A 22,868-nucleotide genomic window follows, 5' to 3' on the forward strand; every position below is an offset into this window, starting at 1 on the left:
GTGATTACCAGTGTATTTTTCCTTTTTACCTTACAGGTTGGAGATATCACTAAACCTCTTCTTTTCCAACCAAAAGTGGAGTTGCGTCTCTTTTGTAGTGTGCCTGGTGTGTTGTCTGTGGATACTGCGTGAGTGCTTCACATGTCCTCAAAGTTTGGCCTGCCCGCTTGATGCCATGCTACCCCCTTGAAGATTTGGGTAACCCCCATTTCTTACAGGCTGGATTGCAGGCCTTCCTGCAACACTGCCCTAAGGCAAAAGAAATGGGCAGGAATGCGCTGTTATCTATCCGGTACAGCGCATCCCTGTCCTTTTTCCCCTGTGCTGGCACACAATGGGCTGTGGTGCGCCAACGCAGGCCCCCTTGCACCATGGTGCAAGGGTGCCTGCATTGAGGGGATGATTGTTTTGTGCAGGAAAGGAAACCTTCCTGCACAAAACAATCACAATAAGCTTTTTCCTCTTTCTATGTGTGATGTAGAATGCAGCACACACTGAAAAAGGAAAAACGAGGAGAACTAAAGATATTTCTCCTTGTTGTGCATCCTATGGGAATGCATAGGTTTTTGGCGCTGCCTCAGATTTACAATTTCTCATAAATCTGGGGCAGTATCAAAAAGCCATGGATGTTGCTGGGAACGCCACCAGCAACACCCATTGCACACACCTTTAATGCAGAAAACTGTGTTAAAGGAAACAATATTTATCAGGCAGCATTAAGCCCAAAAAAGTGGCTTAGTGCTGCTTGATAAATATTGTGCAGGCTCTTGCGCCACCGAACATTATAAAAAGTGAAGTTCAGATGGCGCAAGGGGCCTCATGAATGAGGCCAAAAGTATTTTCTCTAATCTCAACCAGACCAAAATGACAAAAATACAACATACATGTAACACAGATATGACTTTTTAAAGGTTTCAAGCAACTTGGTCCATAGAAAACTATGGATGAGTGGTTCTACACAAACTACCTGTAGATGTGTCAAAATTCACAAGGCCAAACAGCTGCAGATTAGGGAAGTGTCGTGAAACAAAGAGATGGGTCAGTTCCTCAGTCCATGCAGGAAAAGTGATGTGTGAAATCCACACTGTAGGGGAAAGTGATGCGTCGACTCCAAGATGATTCTGGTCTGCAGGTTATGCGTCGGGACAGCTTGCAGCACAGGTTTGATGAGTGGAAATCGGGATCCGTTGGCGATCGATGCTGGGTCGGTGCTTCGGTTTATTCAGCTGTGATATCATGATGCGTTGGCTCTTGCAGCCACGAAAGGCGCTGTGTCGTCTATGCAGTGGCGCAGCAGTGCGTGGAGATTCCTCTCGCACTGAGGTGCTGCATCGGCAAAACTGCTGCATGAAGGGCGATGCATCAATGTTCTCAGTTTTTCTGGTTTCTTTCAGCTCCCAACAGCAGGAACAACCTCCAGAATCCCAGAACTGAAATAGACACCTCCTGTTGGTCGGAACTCTCAGCTGCCGAGTTCAGGGGAGCTGGGGTTAAGTCTTTGTGTCCCTGAGACTTCAGAACAGGAGGTTAGCACACACAGGCCTTTTGAGATTCTTCGTCAAGCAGGTTCACAGCAAAGTTCCAGTCTTTGTCGTTTCCTCTGCAGAAACAGTGACTGCAGGCCAACTCCACACAGCTCTTTAGCTCTTTTCCTTGGTAAAGGTTCCTCTTGAGTGATCTAAAGTTCTGGGGTTTAAGGTCCACTAATTATACCCCATTTTGTCTTTGCTCCCTTTGTGCAAGGGTCTCTAAGCCCATTCTAAACCAGTTCTGTCCTCACTGGTGCAGTATGACCACAGGGGGTGAATACACATTGTGCAAGGGAGACAGGCCCTATTCAGGTGCAAGGAAAACTCCTCCCACAAGTCTAAATACAGCCAAGCCCCATTCAGCTTAGCTCTGAGTCATCCAGGAAGGGCAGGGCACACCTCAACCCCTCAAGTGGCTGTCTGCAGTGAATGCATATCCCCAGCCCCTGTTGCTCCGAAACCAGACAGTCAAGCCACAAACAGGCAGATGCAAGCAGAATGGTTAAACAAGAAAAGGCCTACTTTTTAAAAGTATTGTTTTCAAACACACAATTTAAAAACCATCTTTACTAAAAGAGGTGTTATTGCATTCTGAGTTCAGAGAACCTAAACTTCATTCTTCTATCTTGTCCCAATGGGAATTAATGCTTGTAAGATGTTATAAAGAATCTCCTATTCTGTCATACGGGGCAGATACACTTTCAATAGTGAAAAACTAAATTGGCATTATTTCACTATCAGGACACGTCACACACACCAGTATGTGTCCTACCTTTCACATGCCTGCACCCTGCCCATGGGGGTACCTAGGGTCTACAATAGGGGTGACTTACATGTAAGAAAAGGGAAGGAAGGTTAGGGTCTGGCAAGTGGGGACACTTGCCAGGTTGACATGGCAGTTTAAAACTGCAAGCGGACACTGCAGTGGCTGGTCTGTGATACCTTTTCAGGGATTTACAGGCCCTGGCACATTCAGTGCACTTTACTAGGGACTTGCGGGTAAATCAAATATGACAAATATGGAAACACCAATCCATAAACACAATTTATACAGAGAGTATATGCACTTTAGCACTGATCAGCAGTGGTAGAGTGCCCAGAGTCCTATAGCCAACAAACACAGGTCAAAAACAGGAGGCCAAAAACTAAAAAGTCTGGGGGTAAACCGCTGAAAAAGCCAAGTCTAACAAATGTTCATAGTGTGCTGCATCCTGTGAGTGTTAAACACCTCTTCTGCGGACTTTAAGGATACCTTTATAATGTTGGTACAGGTAATGGTGCCTGCCACAGAGAGGAAACAGCAACAAGATTACATTTGCACTTCAGTGTCTCCTCTGACTTTGATTCAACATGAGAATATCATTTTTTGATTAAATCGTGTTGAGGTTATTGTGAGAAGTTGGCCTGGCATATGCTGTCCACTATTCTAGTGGGCACCTTGCACCAGTCCAAATGACCCTTATTGATGGTAGATTTAAAGACAACCTATATAGAAAGCTATCCTAGTTGCAGTTGTAGAGAGTAGCCTTCAGGCTAAGTCCTAAAGGAATGTAAAGCAGCTTGTTTTACCAGTCTATAATCTCACGAATGACCAAATGAAAGAAGAACCACACCAGGTATATATAACATTAATTTTTTTATTCTAAACACATCCCTCTAGTCAATTTATGAGGCCAGAGGCAAAAGTACATTCAGTAAACTTATTTAGCACACAGTAAATTAGCACAATATACGTTGAGCCCTAGGGGTTTACCAAACCATATATTAAGAAAGTGATATAAGAACCACGACTGACATAGATACAAGGCCTAGAGCCTTTAGAACCGCTGGGGACACCAGGAACCACCCAAGGTAGTGACACACGGGACCCACGGGGGACGCGTGCAGTGTCTAAAGACAGCTGCGAATTACAATTAACTTCTACGGGGAAAGTCGGGGTTGGAATTTTAAATATTAAGGACACTTAGAAGAGGACTTAGAGCAAACCCCTTTAGAACTAGGAGGTTCTAGAGTCAACACCCATGGGAGCACTGGAGTACTCGAGTTACCTCACCCTGGGAAGCCAGGTGCATAGGTGTCTTTTGGTGTTGGGTTTTGTCGTCGATTTCAATGGTGAGCTGCTGAAAAATGCTGCAGGCGACCAAGTTTAAATTGTCCGGTTAGATCCAAGGGTGGATCGGAGATGTGAAGAATCTGAAAGCAGAGGGGACAAAGTCTGGGTCACTTGCCAGTGACTAGGAAGGCGATGAGAAGATGCCAACAGATGTCAGGTGATTTCAGGTGAAGAAGGTGAAGCTTGACTCTTCAGCCAAGAGGACCAGGAAGTGTTGACGACAACCAGGAGCTGAATCCAGCTGTCCCACAAAGAATGTCGAGTGCTGTAGTGTCGGATTCCCAATGGGACCAAACAAGCCTTGGCAATAGCAACACACGCCGAAAGCAGGGATTGGCTTCGGTGCAGACCAGCAATGTCTGAGGGACTCACCCTTTAGAGGGGAGTCAGGGCACATCTGGAGCAACCCGGGACGTCCAAGAAACAGAAGAGTTACCTTCATCAATGGACCAGGGATTGAGAAGGGGCCTCGAGCAGAAATGCTAGAAGAGGGCTCACAGAACACTTGTGGTGTGTAGGCCCACAATCTTCGGTGCAGATGGTGCTTGGGGCTTAGACTACAAGTAGCCCAATGCACAACTTCGGTAAAGCTTGGGAAGTGGATGCCCTTGCAAATGTGCACTGTGTCCAGGAGTTCCGTGCCCACGTCACTCGTGAGGGCTGGGGGTCTCAGCTTTGCTGGGATCTCATGTCAGCCTCTGAGAAGTCTGGAAGTCTGTGTCCTTACTCACATATCCTTCGGGTTCTGTTGGGAGCCTTGGAAATGCAGACCGGCAAGATGCTTCTTTGGTGCCTGTTTGAACAGGGTAGTCATTCCTTGACCGCAAGGGAGTTTCTTCCATATTCTAGTCAATGTAGCATGTCGAAGTTCCAGGGTATATGTTGCAGAGTTTCATCCAGGTGTAATCTGAAGTCCCAAGGACTAGGTTCCCATACTTATACTAAGTTAGGGGGTTGGATATACTCTGGGGACCCACCTATGTGAGGATCCAGGGAGGGGGTGGCTACACCCCTTTCCATTTGTCCAGTTTTGCGACAGAGCAGGGGCTGAGTGCTCCTGCAACAGGTTTGAACTGGGATATGCACAGGGACACCAAGTGTGCCCCCAGCACGGTCTGAAAAGCATCCTATGAATGCACCCACCGAGCTCCACTACACTAAAGCCTGTCTGGGAGGTGGTTACACCTCGTTGTGACAGGAAACCTATTATCCAGGCCTCCCCTGCTGGAGTTTCGTCCAGCAGCAGGAGGTCAGACTTGTGTCAGACTCATGTCTGTGGCTGCAGCATCCATTTTGTGATGCTGGGCCTCTGTTACCGGTTAGGTTTAGTGTATACATGTCTCTCCCTCTATAAGGGTGGAATTCTACACCCGCCGCCAGGATTGGCGGGGGTAGGATTACAAAGTGTTTGACACCAAACACAACATGTTTCCATGCAGCCATTCCAATGTTAGCATTAACTGCAAGGTTATAATGCACTTAAGAGTATATGGTCTGGCTGCATCACAGAACAGCTAGAGAGAATAGATTCCGAAAGCTGCAGAGGGGTCCTGCTCACGCATGGGCATCCTCTCACACAAAACCAAGCACTCTGCTTTCAGGATTGATAAGGCATGCCGTAGGAGTGACTTATAGGTTTATATATGTGTATGTATATGTGATTAAAGGTAGATATAGGTAACTTATATCTCAGTAAGGGGTGCATGTACCACCTTACCCAGGCTGCAGTAGCAGACCTGCGGTGCCATTTTGGAAGGCTTCCCAGGGGTGGGACAATACATGCTTCAGCCCCTGGTAGGCCCCTGGGGTACCTCTGCCCTTAGTACCGAAGGTACCATATACTAGGGACTCACAAGGGTAACCTAGTAACCAATCTGGAGTGTACCTAATAAACATGCAATCAATTTAGAGAGGAAGCAGTTATGCTGAGGTCCTAGTTAGCATGGCCCCAGCCCGACTAAAGTCGAAAAACACTGAAACAGCAACAAAAAGTGGGGGTAACCATAGTAAGCAGATCCTACTCTCCTACAGATATTACTGATTTTGTAAAGATATGGGGGAAAGGAAAGTTGTGACCACCGTAATCATATCCAGGGCGCATGACTGTTTCTGCAGCACACTTAGAAAAGATGAAATCGCCTGAATTGATTGATTTTGTGCAGGAATGTGTCCCTTTGTGCACAAAAGCAATCAGCATTGCAACACAGGCACCCTTGCCTCATGCTCCAAGGATACCTGCATTGGCGCATGGCAACCCATTGTGCACCAGCAGAGGGAAAAAGGACAGTAATGGCAGAGGGGAAAAAGACAGTAATGGACATTATCGCTTAGATACGGTGCATTCCTGCCTTTTCGTTCTGACGTAGGGCTACGCAGCAAGATTCCTTGCGGCGCTGCCCCATGTCAAAACCTCATAAATGAGGTCCTACGTCTGTTTGTCTTTGCCTCTGTTGTTCCTGCTCCTCACAGTGCATATTGTTCGAAGTTGGATGGGTATCTGTCATAGAGAAAAGTAATGTTCTGAGACAGGATGTAAGTTGTAGTGTCAGGGTCAGACTGGGAAAGAAAATAGGTCCCAGTCTAAAATAAAAGTGCCCCTATTAGCAAATTAGATAGCTAACGAAGTGGTCCACATTTGCAAATCAAGATGGTTTTTAACTTGAAAAGACATCTTCATATGAGTTTTGCAAGATATGGGCAACTACAAGCATTTGTGATTGCTGCAGGCAAGGTTGGTGATAATATCAGAGAAAAAAAGGCCGGCTAGACCATAAATCCTACCTACAAACAGCCAAAAATACTTCAGGCCGTCAGATTGACCAATAGGCCAGTCAGACCCCCGCATACACGTCTTCTATCTAAAAACATGTTTGATGACTGGCGCCACAGCCGCAAAGGTACGCCCTCATGTTCCCTCCACATTCACACACAGGCAATTCACTTACTCCTGCTTACGGCAGGATCAAGCTCGCAGTTGTTGCCAAGGTGGGAAATAGCAGCAGTTTAAGCAGCATGCGGAGGCCTTGGGGCTTCCATTTAAAAAATACTCTTCCCTTCAGAACGTCTAAATTGACCATACATAAACTCGACAGGGTAGTTTCAGGAGCACCTGCTGTCTATGGCTACATATGTTGTACTCCTCCCATTTGCACAAAATAGGTTTCAGTTAATGCAAAGTTGTGCTTAGAGCATACGGAGAGGGCATTCAGAAATATGGCTCAATTATTCCGCTGGCTGCTATATGAAGATGCACAAATATGTTCAATCCCATTTTATTCCAGCAGAGAAGAAAACAAAAAATGTTTCCGTTCACGGCTAATATTGTTCTTCGCTTTCTGGAGATTAATGTGTCCTCTCTCGACTTCCATGCTCCTTGCTGACCTCAGTGCCATAAGAATATATATTGTAAGCATATAAAATTACATGGGACCAAGTTTTATTTGTACATAGCATCTCTTTTCTTTCCCCACTCACTTACCAACGGTCCACTGGCAGAATGAACTTGAATTAAAAAGTGTTCCTTTTTACTTTAAAAAACGAGTTTTTGCTGTGCTTATTTTATTAAATTAATTAAAATGTTGCAAGTGCTGCAATTATCAGTATTTCTAAATGTCCTACCCCGAATAATACTGTGGCATTTTCTAATAGGATAACCGTCAAGGAGACTTTCACAGCACAGACACCCATGTAGAATATTAAACACCGGTTTCAATGCATCATTCATCTTGCACAGACACATATGAATGCCGTTTTATTAATACTGGTCTTTCTATCTTCCACTGTACATTAGTTTGTGTGAAACACGTGCAGTGCAGCAGTAAACAAGCTTGTACGATCAACCATCTTGTATAAAAGACCTGTCTTCATTATTATACACATGCTATTTATGCTTTCAAGATGTATTCTTTTTAGGGTTTAACCTATTTTCTCACCAACGTCCTCATTAGAAGTGGACTGTATTAATGTTCATTATTTCCCTCTCCCATAATTTCCATTCCCAGTGACCTTAGTAAATCGGACAAAGGGGGAAATAAAGGCGTTAAAAGTTTTTTTTTTATTTACTGTGCCCATTCCCGTATGGATTTTCCCGATGTTGCAAGTGAAATCCCAGAGGGACACTCTACAGATCTTATGTATGTATTGTCACAAGAACTATAATTCTGGTGGGCCGGTAATGGGAGTTACTTGCTCTAGCAGAATTAAGGAGCTACTCTAATCAGGGTTTATGAATCCTAAATGAATGTCTCTTGCCATGAAGAAACTGCCCTGCTGAAACCCGATTTATAATCCATATTTCTTATGTGCATGTCTCATAAAGAGGCGTTTTGTGATTCGGGGACTAAGACCTTAACATGTTGATCCAAGGATCTTAAAGTTTTTCACACAACCAAAAAGTTTTGCATGGCCACTGGTACATGGCGAAAGTTAAGAGACTTTCCATAGAAACTTTTTCCCATAAAAAATTGATTTGGGCTCAAATAACAATATATATATGTTTAGCCCAAGGGAAGTTCAACCTCTCGAACTCCGAGAGGCCTTTGTTGTATTTGTTGGAACATTCTGCCCTCTAGTGGCAGAATGTTCTAATAGCCTTATAGCCCTTCATAGCTAGTCCCGCTCCCTTGTTAAAGTCCCTCGCCTTCGGCTCATGCCTTTAGCGCTGGAGCGGGCCTTTAATAGCCGGTATTGCCCACTACAGCGGGCTATAAGCAGACCCTCCAGCTTATCGCGATTTCGCGATTTGCAAAAAAATCTTGAAATCGGCCGATCTCGGGAAATGCCGCAATATTTGGCAAAAAGCCCGCAAAATTTGCCGTTTCCGCCCGTTCGCCGTCTTTCCGCCCGTTCCCCCCAGGATTGACCCAGGATTGATTTGCGGTGAGAGAAGAGAAGGAGCCAGGAGGTCGAGGACGGCGGCCGAGCGAGGGAGAAGACCAGCACCACACCAGCAAGAGGGGGAGAGAGCACGAAGCGGCAGCGACACACACGAAGACTCTTCCTCAGAGACGAGGGCTCGGAGCAGGAGGAAAGCCGGCCGGCGAACAGAACACAGGTACGTCCGTTCTTCACGCTGGTGGGGGCCCGCCGCACACATAGGGGAGAGCGCTGCCCGGGTGGGAGGGAGCAGTGGAGATGTGGCCGACCGAATGAACTTAATTCACATGCCTGTCTTAGAAATTGCCCTCAAATTGTCTTTTCCTCATCACATTTTCGGGAAATGGGTGAAAATATATGAAATATTTACGAGTAATCCAATCCAGAAAACCTGTTTGGAAAAATACCAAGAAATTATACGCACATTTGGAACGTGACAGTGACTGATGAGCTGCGCATATGATACCTTCAGTATATGTTTATCTTGACAATTGTTAATTCTTTTATTTTAAGTAAGCTCGATTTTTTCTGACAACGACCATTTGTATTGTGCAGTAGCCTAGCCCTGCAGGAATCACCCTTCAACCTGACATCTTTTGTCCCCTGTGACGCGCGCACGTACTTCTACGGTAAAACAAGTTAAGAAAGTACTGCTAACATTCACATTTATTTGCTGCTCTCACTCACCGTCTATTTATAGCAAGCTACAGCTGCTGGCGAATTCCTTTGACTGCTGGGCTCCTGGGGTCTCGGCATAAAACATGGGAAAAGGCGATTACTTTATCACAGGCACTAAACCTGAGAACTCACACTGTGAATAGTGCTTTTTGAAACTAGAAGTGTGGGAAAGGGAGACCCAAATTCGGGGCAATAACATTTTTTACAACCACTGCATGATTTGTTAAAATAAAAAAACAAGTGTATGAGTCTACATTTTAGTGTGAACCCCCAAACCCTGCCAAATTGCAGGACTGCTGACTAATAAGACTGACTAGTCTTAATTCTACCTCATGTGGCGTTCTTTCACCACCCTGGAACTCCCTGCCTCTGCATCTCAGGCAATCACCGTCGCTGCCTCAATTCAGGAAGCACCTCAGGACCTGGCTATTCAGCACATAGGGGAGAGCGCTGCCCGGGTGGGAGGGGGGCAGTGGAGATGTGGCCGACCGGCCCCCGGCCAGGGCTGCGTGTTTAAAGGCCGCGGGTAAAACATCCAGGCTTCTGCCCTTGTGCTGCAATACTGTATCACACCCACATTTTTAACAATTTTCTTTGCCAAGAATAGCAGTTTCTGACACTACATTATTTCCAACTAGGAATTTCAGAAACTGGTGATCGGGTTGCTATAGGTAAATTGCTTTTTAACAAGCAAGCATCAGCGCCACATGTATGATATTTACTGGCTTCACATTTTCTAACGTTTCTGTGGGCAACTTTACAGTAAATGAATGCATCCGTATCCTACATTTTGATAAATGTCCTTTTCACACCAAATCTGCGCTGTCCTTGGCATTAATCAATTCCCAAGCTCTGAAGAACTGAACGTACATGGCCAAGATTAACATGCCTTTTACCTAAAACAAATGGGCTGAATTGTAAATAAACAAAATGTACATAGCTCCATGTTGTCAAATAACTCAAACAGTAAGATATCTGTGTTTGGTGTTGCAAAAAACCCAAAATAAAATGTCGCTAAATTTCCATTTTTGTGCCGCTAAATTTTCATTTTTGTGCCGCTAAATTTGCCAATCCATGCCGCTATATCCTGGGGGGTCTGTATAAGGCTATAATATTTGTGAAGATTTGTGCTGATTTGTCAAACTGGTCAATAATTATTAATAACAAAAGTCCAACCTTTTCTGTGGACTAAAAGGCTCAACCATAGCTAGAAAGCACTGTCTCACTGTGCCCCACACCAACAAAAACTGTTTTATTGGGAATTAAGGTTGTGTTCTAAAAACAATTATTCTGGGCAATCATGGATAGTAACATAATTTTAGCGCACTACACATGACCCAATAAGGGTCTTTACAGATATCGTAGATAACATTTTTGGTAACATTACTGGTGACACCATATTTGGCACCAATATTGTGGAATTTCAATGATGTTCAGGTTTTGGATTGGGAACCTCATGAGAAAATGTCCCTTTTTGTGTGGCCATCCCTATTTTTTGTGGACTGTTCCTGTTTGTTTTTTAACTCTGTACTTGGATACTGCTTTCTAGTCCCGAATGTATATACTCTAACCCCTAAAACATGGTAAAATTTGTTAATCCCCAATTGTCGCACTCAACTTTCTAGTGGCCATAGTATTTGGTACAGACAATTGCACCAATAGCACAGAAAATTAAATGTTACTTATGGACTGCAGTATTTATTGTGGCATTTCCTAGGCTGAAAAGGAGAACATGCCTTCAAGCCCAAATGTATAGCCTAAATGTTGCAGCTTTTAAAACCTGTAGGCAAAGCTGTCATAATAACTCCAGGAAGAAACTACTGTTTAAATATGCCACCCGTAAGTAAGCCTAGTTGTCCAGAAAGTATGGTGTCTAGTATTTAAAAGTGGAACTTGTAATAATTTTACGTTGGCTAGTTCCTATTTTCACTATATATATATATATAGTTCCAGTTGTGCCTATGAAGAACACTAAAGTGCAAATCAAATACTGTGTATGCTAACTGGGGTTTGGCATAAGCTATAGTAACGATTCAAGCACTATTTTCAATGTTTATTAAAAAATACATTCCGGTGGTGAAGTTGTATTCTCAAAAAATATAGAGGAAAATTAACATTTAAAAAGTTAGACACTGCATTCCTGAAGTTAAAGTGACCTATTAGTATTTATTTTGCCAGCAGCTGGCCTATCAGTATTGACTTTGTTGAGCTGTGAAAATACTGTTCTCAGAACAGAGACAATGCCTTGGGCTTCGTAAGTTGGCTTAGGCAAGGAAAGTGTCACAGCTTAACTCAAGAAGGGCAGTTTAAAAAGGGTTAAATGTGAAATGGACCAAGGGAAGACTTCTAATGTCAGAGTTTAATGATAAGGGAGACCTGGAGAAGAGGTGTATTTTGATCTGAAAAGACACCTTAACCTCCTGGCGGTAGTCTCTGTGGAGAAGAGAGTGGGCCCCAGAACCAGTTTAGAGTGTTTGAGTGGTAAGCACTACTTGTTTCCTGAGACACTCTCCTAGGTATGCCACTAGCTCCCTTTAAAGGCAGAAAGGTTCAGAATTTTGAATTGTACAGACTGGTGCACTGTGGGAGAGTTTGCAGTGAGTCAAACAGGATGTGCAGAAAAAGTGGGATGGTTTACCCTTGGTAACCGTTTTCCCATTAGGCAGGAAGTTTCCAAGAGTCCCCCTCACCTACTGTCTAGTGAACTGAACAAAAGTCGCACGATACCCCCAGCTCCTCACAATGCTTTCTGGACTCATGGCAGAACAGAATAAACAGGGAGCTGCTTCCTGCAATTTGTGTGGATACCCAAAGGACTGGAAATTCTCCCACTTGTACCCAAGACTAAGAAGGGTCTGTTGGTTGACCTCCTGTGTAGATACAAGAACATCAGAAGCTGAAAGATGGCTTTTTTCCTGGAGTAACAAATTGACCAGTTGCAATTGTACCTGGGCGGTACCTTGTTGGTAGCCTCTGCTGCAATGTGTTCTGGCCCCTAGGTGTTGTTACAGAGGTGCTGGGATGATTAGAAGTGACTAGGTGGAACTTCTCCAGAATTTGTGAAAAGATAGGGCTTTTGAACATTTTTGGATGTTCAAGACCTCTGGTTCTTCAATGGGACCTTGCAGCAACGGTGTACAATTTGGGGAGGAATTCATCAGATACTGCTTCACTCTTGCCTCATTGGTAGATTTTGAGCTCTGAAAAACAGGCTAAGGGCTAGATCTAAAGTTGTGTTGATTATACTTCGTCCACCATGTTGACAGATTTTGTTTTGTTCACAGCCCATACGGATTACTGTCTGCCAAATGTAGTGATCACTGCTGGTCTACGTAACTTGATTGGGACCACAGTCACAGCAGTTCCTATCAAGTATAAAAAGTTTAGTTTAGGCTTTGCCAATGGTCCACAATATTTGTAAAATATTTAGATTTTTAAAAACAACTTCTAAAGTGTTAGGTTGGTATTGAAAAACAAAAAAATTGGCTACTTGTGTGTGGGGTTCATTTTTTTTTTTACCCAAACTGAAAATAAAGACAACACAGCATCCACCCTTATTAGGGTGATACATAATGCCCTTCCTCCAATGCCTCCTGGTCTTTTGGACTGTCAGAGGAAGCTTTCCAATGACAGAACCATTGGGGCCTCCATCAATGAAAAATGGTATTTCTCCCAATCTCAAATATGGTGGGCAGATAGTCAGTTTGGAAAACAAGGTACTCCATCTGATTTGTGAAAGAGTATTCTGTGTACCAAACTCTAAATCTGGCCCTAAGTTAAAGAGTAGAAATCTTGAAAAGGCAAATACATGAAAAGTATCTGACCAACAAGAGGACGTGAGTAGCAACAAAATTTGAATTTTCTCACATGGAGCTTTTCCTACCAAAAGAAGCTTCATCACTGAACCTTGTCCAAAGCTCTCCAACTTCAAGAAGCCTTCTCTGAATACAGCTTCAAATCTTACCCTGTTCCAGAAATTCAACTTCAATAAAAAAGACTAAGGACCTGATTACGATGTTGATGAATTGACAGATAAGATACTCTGTCACAAACATGACGGATATCCCACCAGGCTGGAATTGTTCCTTGGTCCTGGTTAACTGTGGCAGTTATTTCAGATTGGTGCTTTACTTTTTCTTTGGTGTTTTTTGATTTTACATTTTAAAAATTCAAATGTCTGGTCTTCCGTATTGGATTTTAGTAATTTTGGTTTAATTAATAGTTTTTGGGGGGAAATGTGGTATGGAATTTTTGGTGAGTTGTGTTTTGACTCTTTGACTATTTTAGTATTTCTAAATACTTGGGGCAGATTGATCAATGTTTCACACAACACAGCATAGTAACACACCTTGCTGCACTGTGCTGCTTGAAAGGGAGTGGTCTGGAATGTACTGTAGTTAAGATCATATGGTTCATTCCTGTCCTCTCCTTGTGTTGGCGCATGTCTGGCTACCTAGGACCAATGCAGGCAACCCTTTGGGTCATGGTGCAAGGTTCCCTGCATTACATTTATATGTGTGCTGCAGAATGTTGAAACAGGAAAAAACGAGGAGAAATAAAGATATTTCTTCTTGTTATACCTCGTCTAGAAAGGCGTAACATTTGACGCATTCCCAGGTTTACCACTCTTGTTAAATCAGGGAATACACCAAATTCTATGGGTAGATCAGAGGGGACACCCATGCTCCACCCATGAAATGACTCAATGAGGCAGAGTAACAAAAGGCAGCAACTTGCGCTGCATTCTGTTACTCCAGATTTACCTTTCTGCTTCATCCCATAGCTACCATGAGTTGAGCCCAGGTTTAAATAAAAGAAACACAGTGGGCCCCATTAGGATGGCGGGCGGTCCTATCGTGAAATGGGACCGCCCGCCATAAGGGCGGGGGTCCCGTGGGGGCTATTAGGATGTGCCCACCACAGTGGCGGGCGCATCCCGCATTCCTGACATTGTGGCGGGCTGTGCACTCAGAACAGCCCACCACAATGCCAAAAAGGCATGTTGTGCACTTCCATGCACAACATGGCAGGCACCACGCAGTGCCTGCCATGTTGTGCTTGAAACTGCTGGGGGGTATGATAGGTACCTTCCATGTACACCCTCCACCCACAGAGTCCCTCGGGGACTGCAACAGACCCCCAATGGCAGAACCCGCTTGCCTTTCGTGGGAGCAGCCCTGCATACATGCTAATATGAATGGCGGTGTCTCCCAGACACCGCCACCATGTTAGCTGCTTTTCTGCCCAGTCGACTCTGCTACCGGACGGAAAACCGGCGGGCGGTCTTTACGTCTGCGGGGTCTCCCCCGCCATGGTAATCTGGCGGGGAAATTTGGCAGCGGGTGGTGGTTTTTAGCAGGTGGATCACCACCGCCATACGGGCGGTGGCAATCAGCCTGCTATACAAATGAGCCCCTTAGTTTGGTCTGACAGTATTTTGGGTGCTAATTGTTTGAGCAGGAATAACTTCCTCCAAAACAAGTTAAATTTATTTCAATTGATGCATATGATTCTTTAGTAACACAGGTTCCTACGTGAACTTAGTATAGCACTATTAATACTTTTGACAAAACATTTCTGTGACTTTAATGGGTTTTGTAATAGTTTATTTTCTTACATGCTGGTAGTAATCACAAACCGTAGAAAGCAGTGAAGCTCTATAGGCATGTAATGCAAGACACAGTCTTTGATCATGTACTTTACCCAGGACACATGACTTTCATAACTTTAGGGCACAGCTTCAGGACTTGGCTCTACTTGGCATCATATAACTCTGGCTATAGTATAGAATGATGCCAGAAGGTATTTGTATTTGTGGGTATTTATTAAGCGCAGCCTTTCGCTCCGGAAGGAGCATCTTGGCGCTGAGCGAGCGTGTATGAGATTGGATGATAAAGGATCTAGATGGCTGCCATCACATAGGTATCGGATTGCTGATAGACCCAAGTCTTCGGTTGTTTCCTGAAAAGACTCTCAGTCTCAATCAGTCTGAGGTTTACGGGCAGGTTGTTCCAAGCCCTTGCAGCAAGGACTGTGAAAGTTTTTCCACCCCTGGTTTTATATTTATACCTTGGGATCTTGGTGAGGTTGGTCCCTGAGGATCTCAGACAGCGTGCGGGGTCATAGTGGATAAAACGGTTTGCGAGGTATTTAGGACCTATGTTTTTCAGGGCTTTAAAAACTGTTAGTAAGAGTTTGAAAAGGATTCTCTTATGCAGAGGCAACCAGTGGAGACAATTTAATGCTGCTGAGGCTGAAGATTTCCTGGGTAGTTTTAACACTAATCTTGCAGCAGCGTGCTGTACACTTTGCAACTTCTTCAAAGTGGACTTTTTCACTCCGGCCATCAGCCCATTGCAATAATCGAGTCGGGAGAGTATTAATGCAACCACGACCGATTTCCTGGAAGCAATGGGGAGGAAGTCACATTTTTTTTTTAGAGATTTGATGAGTCCGAAACAGCAACCGGCCGTGATCCTGACGTGATCGTCAAAGGAGAGTGTTGCGTCAAATTGCACGCCCAGGTTGCGAGCAGAAGTCACTGCACTAGGCGGGGCCTCTGAATCTTTGGGCCACCAATCCTTAGGGCAAAAGAGTAAATATTTCCCTAATGGTATGATTTCAGTTTTCCCGCTGTTGCACTTCAAGTGGTTTGTATTCAACCACTGAAATACCTCCGTGAGACAATTCTGAAACCGCAGCTCTGTATCCGTGCAGTTTTTGTCGATAGAGACGACGAGTTGGGTGTCGTCAGCATATGACGTGACAAGGATCCCATAAGACTCTATCACAGCCAGGAGGGGTGCCATATAGATATTGAAAAGTAATGGGCTTAATATGGACCCCTGCGCTACTCCCGATGTAATGGTTTTTTCGCTGGATAGGTAGGGACCCAAAGACACAGATTGGGACCTATTGGTCAGGAAAGATTTTACCCATGCCAAAGCTGTGTCTGTCACGCCAATCTCACGCATCCTATCAATCAGGATGACATGAGAGATTGTGTCGAACGCTGATGTGAGATCAAGCAGGATGAGGACGGCTTTCCTTCCCTCATCCTGCAGGAACTTGATGGAATCGGAGAGTTCTATCAGGGCCGTTTCGGTAGAGTGGCTGGGGCGAAAGCCAGATTGCTGTGGGTGCAGAATGTTATGGTTCTCCACAAATGCTTTTAGCTCCCAGTACACTATCTGTTCCGTGATCTTTCCTAGAACAGGCAGGAGTGAGATGGGGCGCATGTTCGTCAGATCCGTAGGGGATTTATTCTGCTTTTTCATCAGGGGTTTCACAATGGCCTTTTTCCATTCGTTAGACACTACCCCTGAGTCTAAGGAAGCATTTATGATAGCGTTGATGTTAGGATTAACTACCTCAATTAAATGATGCAGTATGCGAGGGGGACAGGAGTCAGTTGGTGCTCCTGATTTACAGGCCAGAATCGCCTTGCAGGTCTGTTGGAGGGAGACAGATTGAAAACCGCAAAGGGAATGATGGTGATCGCCTACCTGTTTCTGGGGTCCAAGAGTGGGAATGGTCAGGGGGGACGGGAAATCCTTTTGAATGATTGCAATTTTTTCCCCAAAGAAATCTGAAATTTGGTTGCACAGAGTTTCAGAGGGGGGATTTCGGGCTGAAGAGCTTTGGGGTGAGTAAATGATTTGATGATAGAGAAAACCGTTTTTTGCTTCTGATGGGCGTCGTTGATAGTTTTTTTGTAATACTCCTTTTATATGACATTCAGACATGTAATGTACCCTGTGCACCTATATATAGTGCAAATTGGCCATAACCTACAGCCATTCACAGGATGCCCGGTTCATGAATTTAAGCTAATTTCTCTATCCCTTCCTGCATTGGACTCAGTCTATGACCACATCTATTCAGCACTTGACAGATAAAATGAGTTTTGTCAATGCTGTGTGCCTTTCCCTACCAGCTACTCACATTAAACATGGTTTGAGGTCGTCCACTGTAGGTACACGGCGGGTCCTATTGCCATGCCCTGTACTGTGTACCCTTTCGTACATTGTTTTAAAATTTTGTGGTGAAAAAAATTCAATCCCTGTTCGATGAGTAATGGAAGTGTATTTTCTGGGATTCTAAGCCAGATTTACAAACCTTTTGCATTGAGTTTGCTCCACAAAACTGATACAAACCTGTGTGAAACCTTTTTTCTTAGCTTTACTTTTCAGCGCAAATCTTGTTTTGCATTTGAAAGTAGCCTAAAAGTGACTCAAAGCAGTGCAAATTACTCATTTGTGTTACTGTGCATCAGAGGGTTTGTATGCAGGTGGCACATGGACATTCCTGTGCTACCCTCCATGTGTTTTTACCCAAAACCCTGCCTACTTACAATAGTAATAAACAATTACACCCCCCTTGGGCATATAAGCAATTCAACTCTCACACATCCTCACCAAGGATCAACCAATATCACCAAAACAAAAAGAGTACAGAAGTAATAAAATACATATACACAATACCAATCAATTTGCTCTATATAGAATTTATTGTATAGAGACTAAAATCGGAATATATATAAAATCATTATTTTTATAAACATCTTCAGTATTAAAGAGACATAAAAACACATATAGCACACCAATGTATCAACATTCAGACATCATCAACACATAAACATAGCAGGAGAGTGCATTAGAAAATTAATAATTTCATGAAAGGAACACCAGTCTATACCAATCACCTGCTCAACCGTAGTACATTTGAAATTCGATTCTCGAGTTATAACAAATGTTCTAAAGATCGAGGGGCATATTATCAAGGGGGTTTATCTCTGCTTTTTTGGCTTTAAAAGCCAAGAAAGCGGAGATAAAATTATCTCCCTATTACCTAGCTGTCGCTAACACCAGTTAGCAACAGCTAGTAGGAGATAGCGACCATCTTGGGCCCCGCTTTGCATGTCAGTGATATTTATCACTAATGACATGCAAAGTGGGCGTGCCAAGAATGATGTTAGCGACTGGAAACAGTCGCTAACATCGCTATCTCCTATTACCAACTTTTGGAGATATTCGCGCTAAGCACGAATATCTCTAAAAGCTAACACCTGCCCTGAGACATTCTTAGCCATGTTATCCAATGGGAGGTGGATAGCATGGCTAAGAGCATTAGCTCGGTAATGCATGAATATCGCTGACTTTTCAGCGATATTCATGCATTTCGGGCGATTTTTATCGGTTAGGAGATAAACCTTGATAATAGCAAGGTTCCTAAGCGATAAAATCGCCGCAGCTTGGCGATAAAAATATCGCCGCTAAACCAACATAGCGATAATTATCGCTAGTTGTTGGTAATATGCCCCCTAGTGTGTTGGACTGTATAGCATTGACACATTTCAGTGGATTCTTTGTTTTCACAACCACCTTCTTCAGGAAAAAGGATATCTCCCCACAACGTAATATTATCTAGACAATACACAGATACATATTTTTGACATTTTGGTGTTATAAAAGTTTCTACGCAAATCCATCCCTACATCACAACACATCCATTCATATCCCTATATTTATTAATCAAGGCAAAAGAGGGGCTCAATGAGACATCCTTAGATAAAGATTTAAAAATACCTTTGTTCGATTCAAACATAAAAAACTCCTATTTAGGCATAAAGGAGTCAGGGTTCAGAGGATGTAGAAAAAACTCTCTGTCTGAGGTATCCTTAATAGGGCTCCATGAAACCTACAAGTAATGGCATATATCTTAATTGAGGCTGGCCCATCATGTAGATTGACCCAACCAGTATGCAGCTTGTTATCCACAAAAAGTATCTTTATTCTTTTAGATGACAGGGTCCACATATGGCATAAGAAGGAGAAAAACCTACAAAAAAGCGTGCATTTAACCTATTAGAAAAGGACATCTGATATTATGGTCCATTAGATCCAGAGTTAGCTATGTACCAAAATTAACTGTATTGTGTTAGGTAACAGGTTCTACAAATGCGATACTTGTAGAGGGATGCTTATTTGTAGCTTTGGTTAATGGAGAAGCACCTCTCTACATTATAGTGGGCGACAGTTGCCTAGAAAAATCAAATCAAATAATTTGTTTCCACTCCCTACGAGCCTAAAGACCTGGTTCTACAAATATATTTGCCACCTATCTGTGTAATTGCATATTAAAGGTAGGAAGCTAAATTGTCTAAGCCTAAAGACATGATTTTACAATAATATTTGCCACACAACTGTGTAAGTGTGTATTAGAGGTAGGGCACTAAGTTATCTACTCCTAAATGACCTCTGTGAATACCAAAAGTCGTAAATGAGTTCTGTAAATACAAAAAGTCATAAAGTTAGACTTTTGGATCAGATAACCTTTGTGAATCAACCCTGTCGTTTATGAATAACAATAAAATAGCCCTTAGAAAAATAGGACTTTTTGTCTGCATGTATGTTTCTTTTGGAATGCATCATTCAGATTTGCTAAACATATTTAATTGTATTAGTGAGCATTGTAAATTATTCCCATGGCCTAATGGTTTGAACCATGACTTCCTGTTGCAGACTTTCTTATATATCACCTGTCATCCACATGTTACTATAAAGAAATTTTTATGTGATAATAAATTGTGGAAAAAGTTGCATGTGAGCTTAAATGCTTTGTGAAATCCTTAACTGATTGCTGAAAAATGTGGTCGAAATTCACAATAAATGTTTTTAAGAGCCTATGATGATTAGAATATAGATAGGTTCTTTATTCCATGCTCATAACCCCTGTACTGAAAGCCAAGCTACATGTCATGATACAGAGAGGATAAGGAAGGGAAAACAGCTGAGAATGTTGGCTCCTTGTTGGGAGAGACAAATTCCACTATGGACTTGGTGATATATAATTTTATTCTAGATTTTATTTTATAATATTTTATTCAAATGTATACAATTGATTGTTCTTCCAGTTAAATATCGAGGAATTATTGTACAGTTAAAGAGGCCAGTCTCTTATCACGTGAATCCGATTGATAATCCAAATATGGGCACGTGAAGCTTATTGGAGTTGCTCTCTATGTATCTCTCCATGAGGGTGTGAGTATTGGTGATGCACATTTTTGATGACTAAGGCAGGTGGGGACCGGTGTGCAGTTTATTACAAAATAAATGCCAGGGAGGGCCCTTGTCAGGAGGTCGCTGCAGCTTTCACCAACCATTTCCCTTATCAGCGCTGCCAATGGCAATACTACTGGAGTGAGAATAAAGTTAAATTAAATATAATGAGTTATTAGTCATCCATGCTAATCCTCGCTCGGTCAGGCCGGTGGACCTTGGCTGTTAATGCGAGTAGAGAAATCAAACCATTAGTCACTCCAACAATTTATCATCAATAATAGATATAAGTCAATGAAGAGAGTTTAAACAAATTCAGATCGTTTTATTAACTTCTATCTTTAGTAACATATCTTTACTAGGTCAGTGTATTCCTCAATCAATAAAGCAAATCAGACTCTTGTCCTCCTCTAAAAGATGCCTATTCAGAAAAAGAATAATCTTTTATAATATGATTCACATATTGTTGTAGAAATGCTGCTGTTTCATAGAACGTTTTGTCACAATTGAGTAAAAGTTAGTCTTTCTAAATGGGATCTGTACAAATGTATATTAGGAATCAGCAAATAATGCAAATGTTGACCTCTTAAACTAACTCATATTTCCTTTTCAGAATTTGTCATTGTGAAAAATATTTCTTTATCATTAAATGATTTCTCAAATTCTACATGATTTGCTTTAGTTTGAATGATAATTTGTACAGGCATATGTGGGAAAGATCAGCCATAAGCAGAGCTCAACGCTGTTTGACAGTAGTTGCAACAAATCTAACTGACGCATTCGAAAGACCATTGTGTCGCAATATTATGATGAGGAGTAATCCGGTTCCCGGGAAAAATCTCAGACGATGATTTGTTGGAAGAAGACGGCAGAGGCAACTGTTGCAGAATCTTACAAAATGTGCTGTTTCTATAAGGGAATGTCCCTAACTTAGTCTACCATAATTTTTATTCCTGCTACCAACTATTTCTTTCGTGCATTACTATACTGTGGCAAGAGGAGGATGAAGTGCTCTTCTGATTCCACTGTATTGGGGCAAGAAATTGGACAACAATGTGGTATTTAAATTCCGCACAATAGTTTCAGTTTCTCTTGAGTTATGCAATAGATCATGGGTCTCATTTATGAAAAGTGACGCATCGCTGCGTGAAAACAGCGATGCGTCACTTTTTACTGCGCCCTCCTTGCTACACCAATGAAACGTCATATTTACAGTATGACGCATCATTGTGCAAGGAGTTACAGATACGTCAGTATTTCTAACGTATCTGTATGGCGCAAAAGTGACGCATTGCTGGAGTGTGTCACAAAAGTGACGCAACTCCAGCAATGTATCCTTTCACATGGGGCAAGCCCCATGTGAAAGGGTCTGCGTCAGTCTTACGCCTGCTGTGAGGCAGGCGTAAGAAATTGACGCATTTGTGTCCTAGAAGTGGAGCAGTGAAATCACATATATTTCACTGCGTCACTTCTACGACCCTTTCTTGCGTCAAAATGCACCCCTGCATACATTAAAAAACTGGCGCAGGTATAATGTGGCGCAGGGGTTTACAAAGTGACGCATCTACCTAGATACGTCACTTTCTAAATATGGTGCAACAAGGCGCATTTTTTACGCCACTGGTGCGTCACAAAAAGTGACGCACCAGCGGCGTAAAAGTGACGCACAGCCTCATAAATGAGGCTCCATATGTTTTATTCGGCACCGTTCAATGCAAATTCTATTTCTGGTGATGTGTTAACATTATTAAAGAATAAGTCAAAAAAAATTCTCATGCAGAAGTGACAAACATTTCATACAATATGCGATTTCCTTTTCAAACACAAATCCCTATTAAAAATGGGAAGCAGTAATATTGCCGCATGACATAGTGGTAGAACGAACAGAACTCTCGTAAAAGCCATGAATTAATGACTTATGAATCAAATAAAGCACTAATGACATCTGCCAAAAGTACCATTATGGTAGCGTTATTAGTTCTTAAATATGGTTTAGTCGCACCTTTATCTGACAACATATGCTATTAGAACTATATATCCAATCTACAAAATTTTCAGAGATGAAAACGTGTTAAATATTTAGTATGCATGTTAATTGCTAACATGCACTGCCATGATTCACATACATTGTCCTATTTGTGTCTACAAGTAATGAATCATCTTAAATTCTTTTATGAATCGAGCATGTCTATTTTTACACATTATCCCAGGAGAATACATAGAATATCCCAGGAGAATACATAAATGCCATAATATGAGGCATCCACAATTAATCTCTTGTTTATGGAATTTGGGGAATTTAAACACACGGCCAGGTGTATTGACATAAGATTGGACTAGGGGGCAGATTTTGTCTGCCTAAATAAATTTTAGAAACTGAGGACCATATTTTTCAAACTTTCACACAGCACAAAGCAGCAGGCTACCTTGATGTGCTGCGCTACTTGAAACAGAAAGGTGAGGAATGCTCTGTATTTAACATTATATTGCGCATTCCTGTTCTTGCTCTAGCTCACTTTTGGCTGCCAAGCGCCATAGCCGGCACTCTTGCGTCATGGTAGAAGGGTGTTACAGGCAGCTGCATGCATTGAAATAGGAAAAACTAGGAGAAAT

The sequence above is a fragment of the Lissotriton vulgaris genome, chromosome 4_1 (assembly GCF_964263255.1).
Source record: "Lissotriton vulgaris chromosome 4_1, aLisVul1.2, whole genome shotgun sequence".
NCBI lineage: Eukaryota > Metazoa > Chordata > Amphibia > Caudata > Salamandridae > Lissotriton > Lissotriton vulgaris.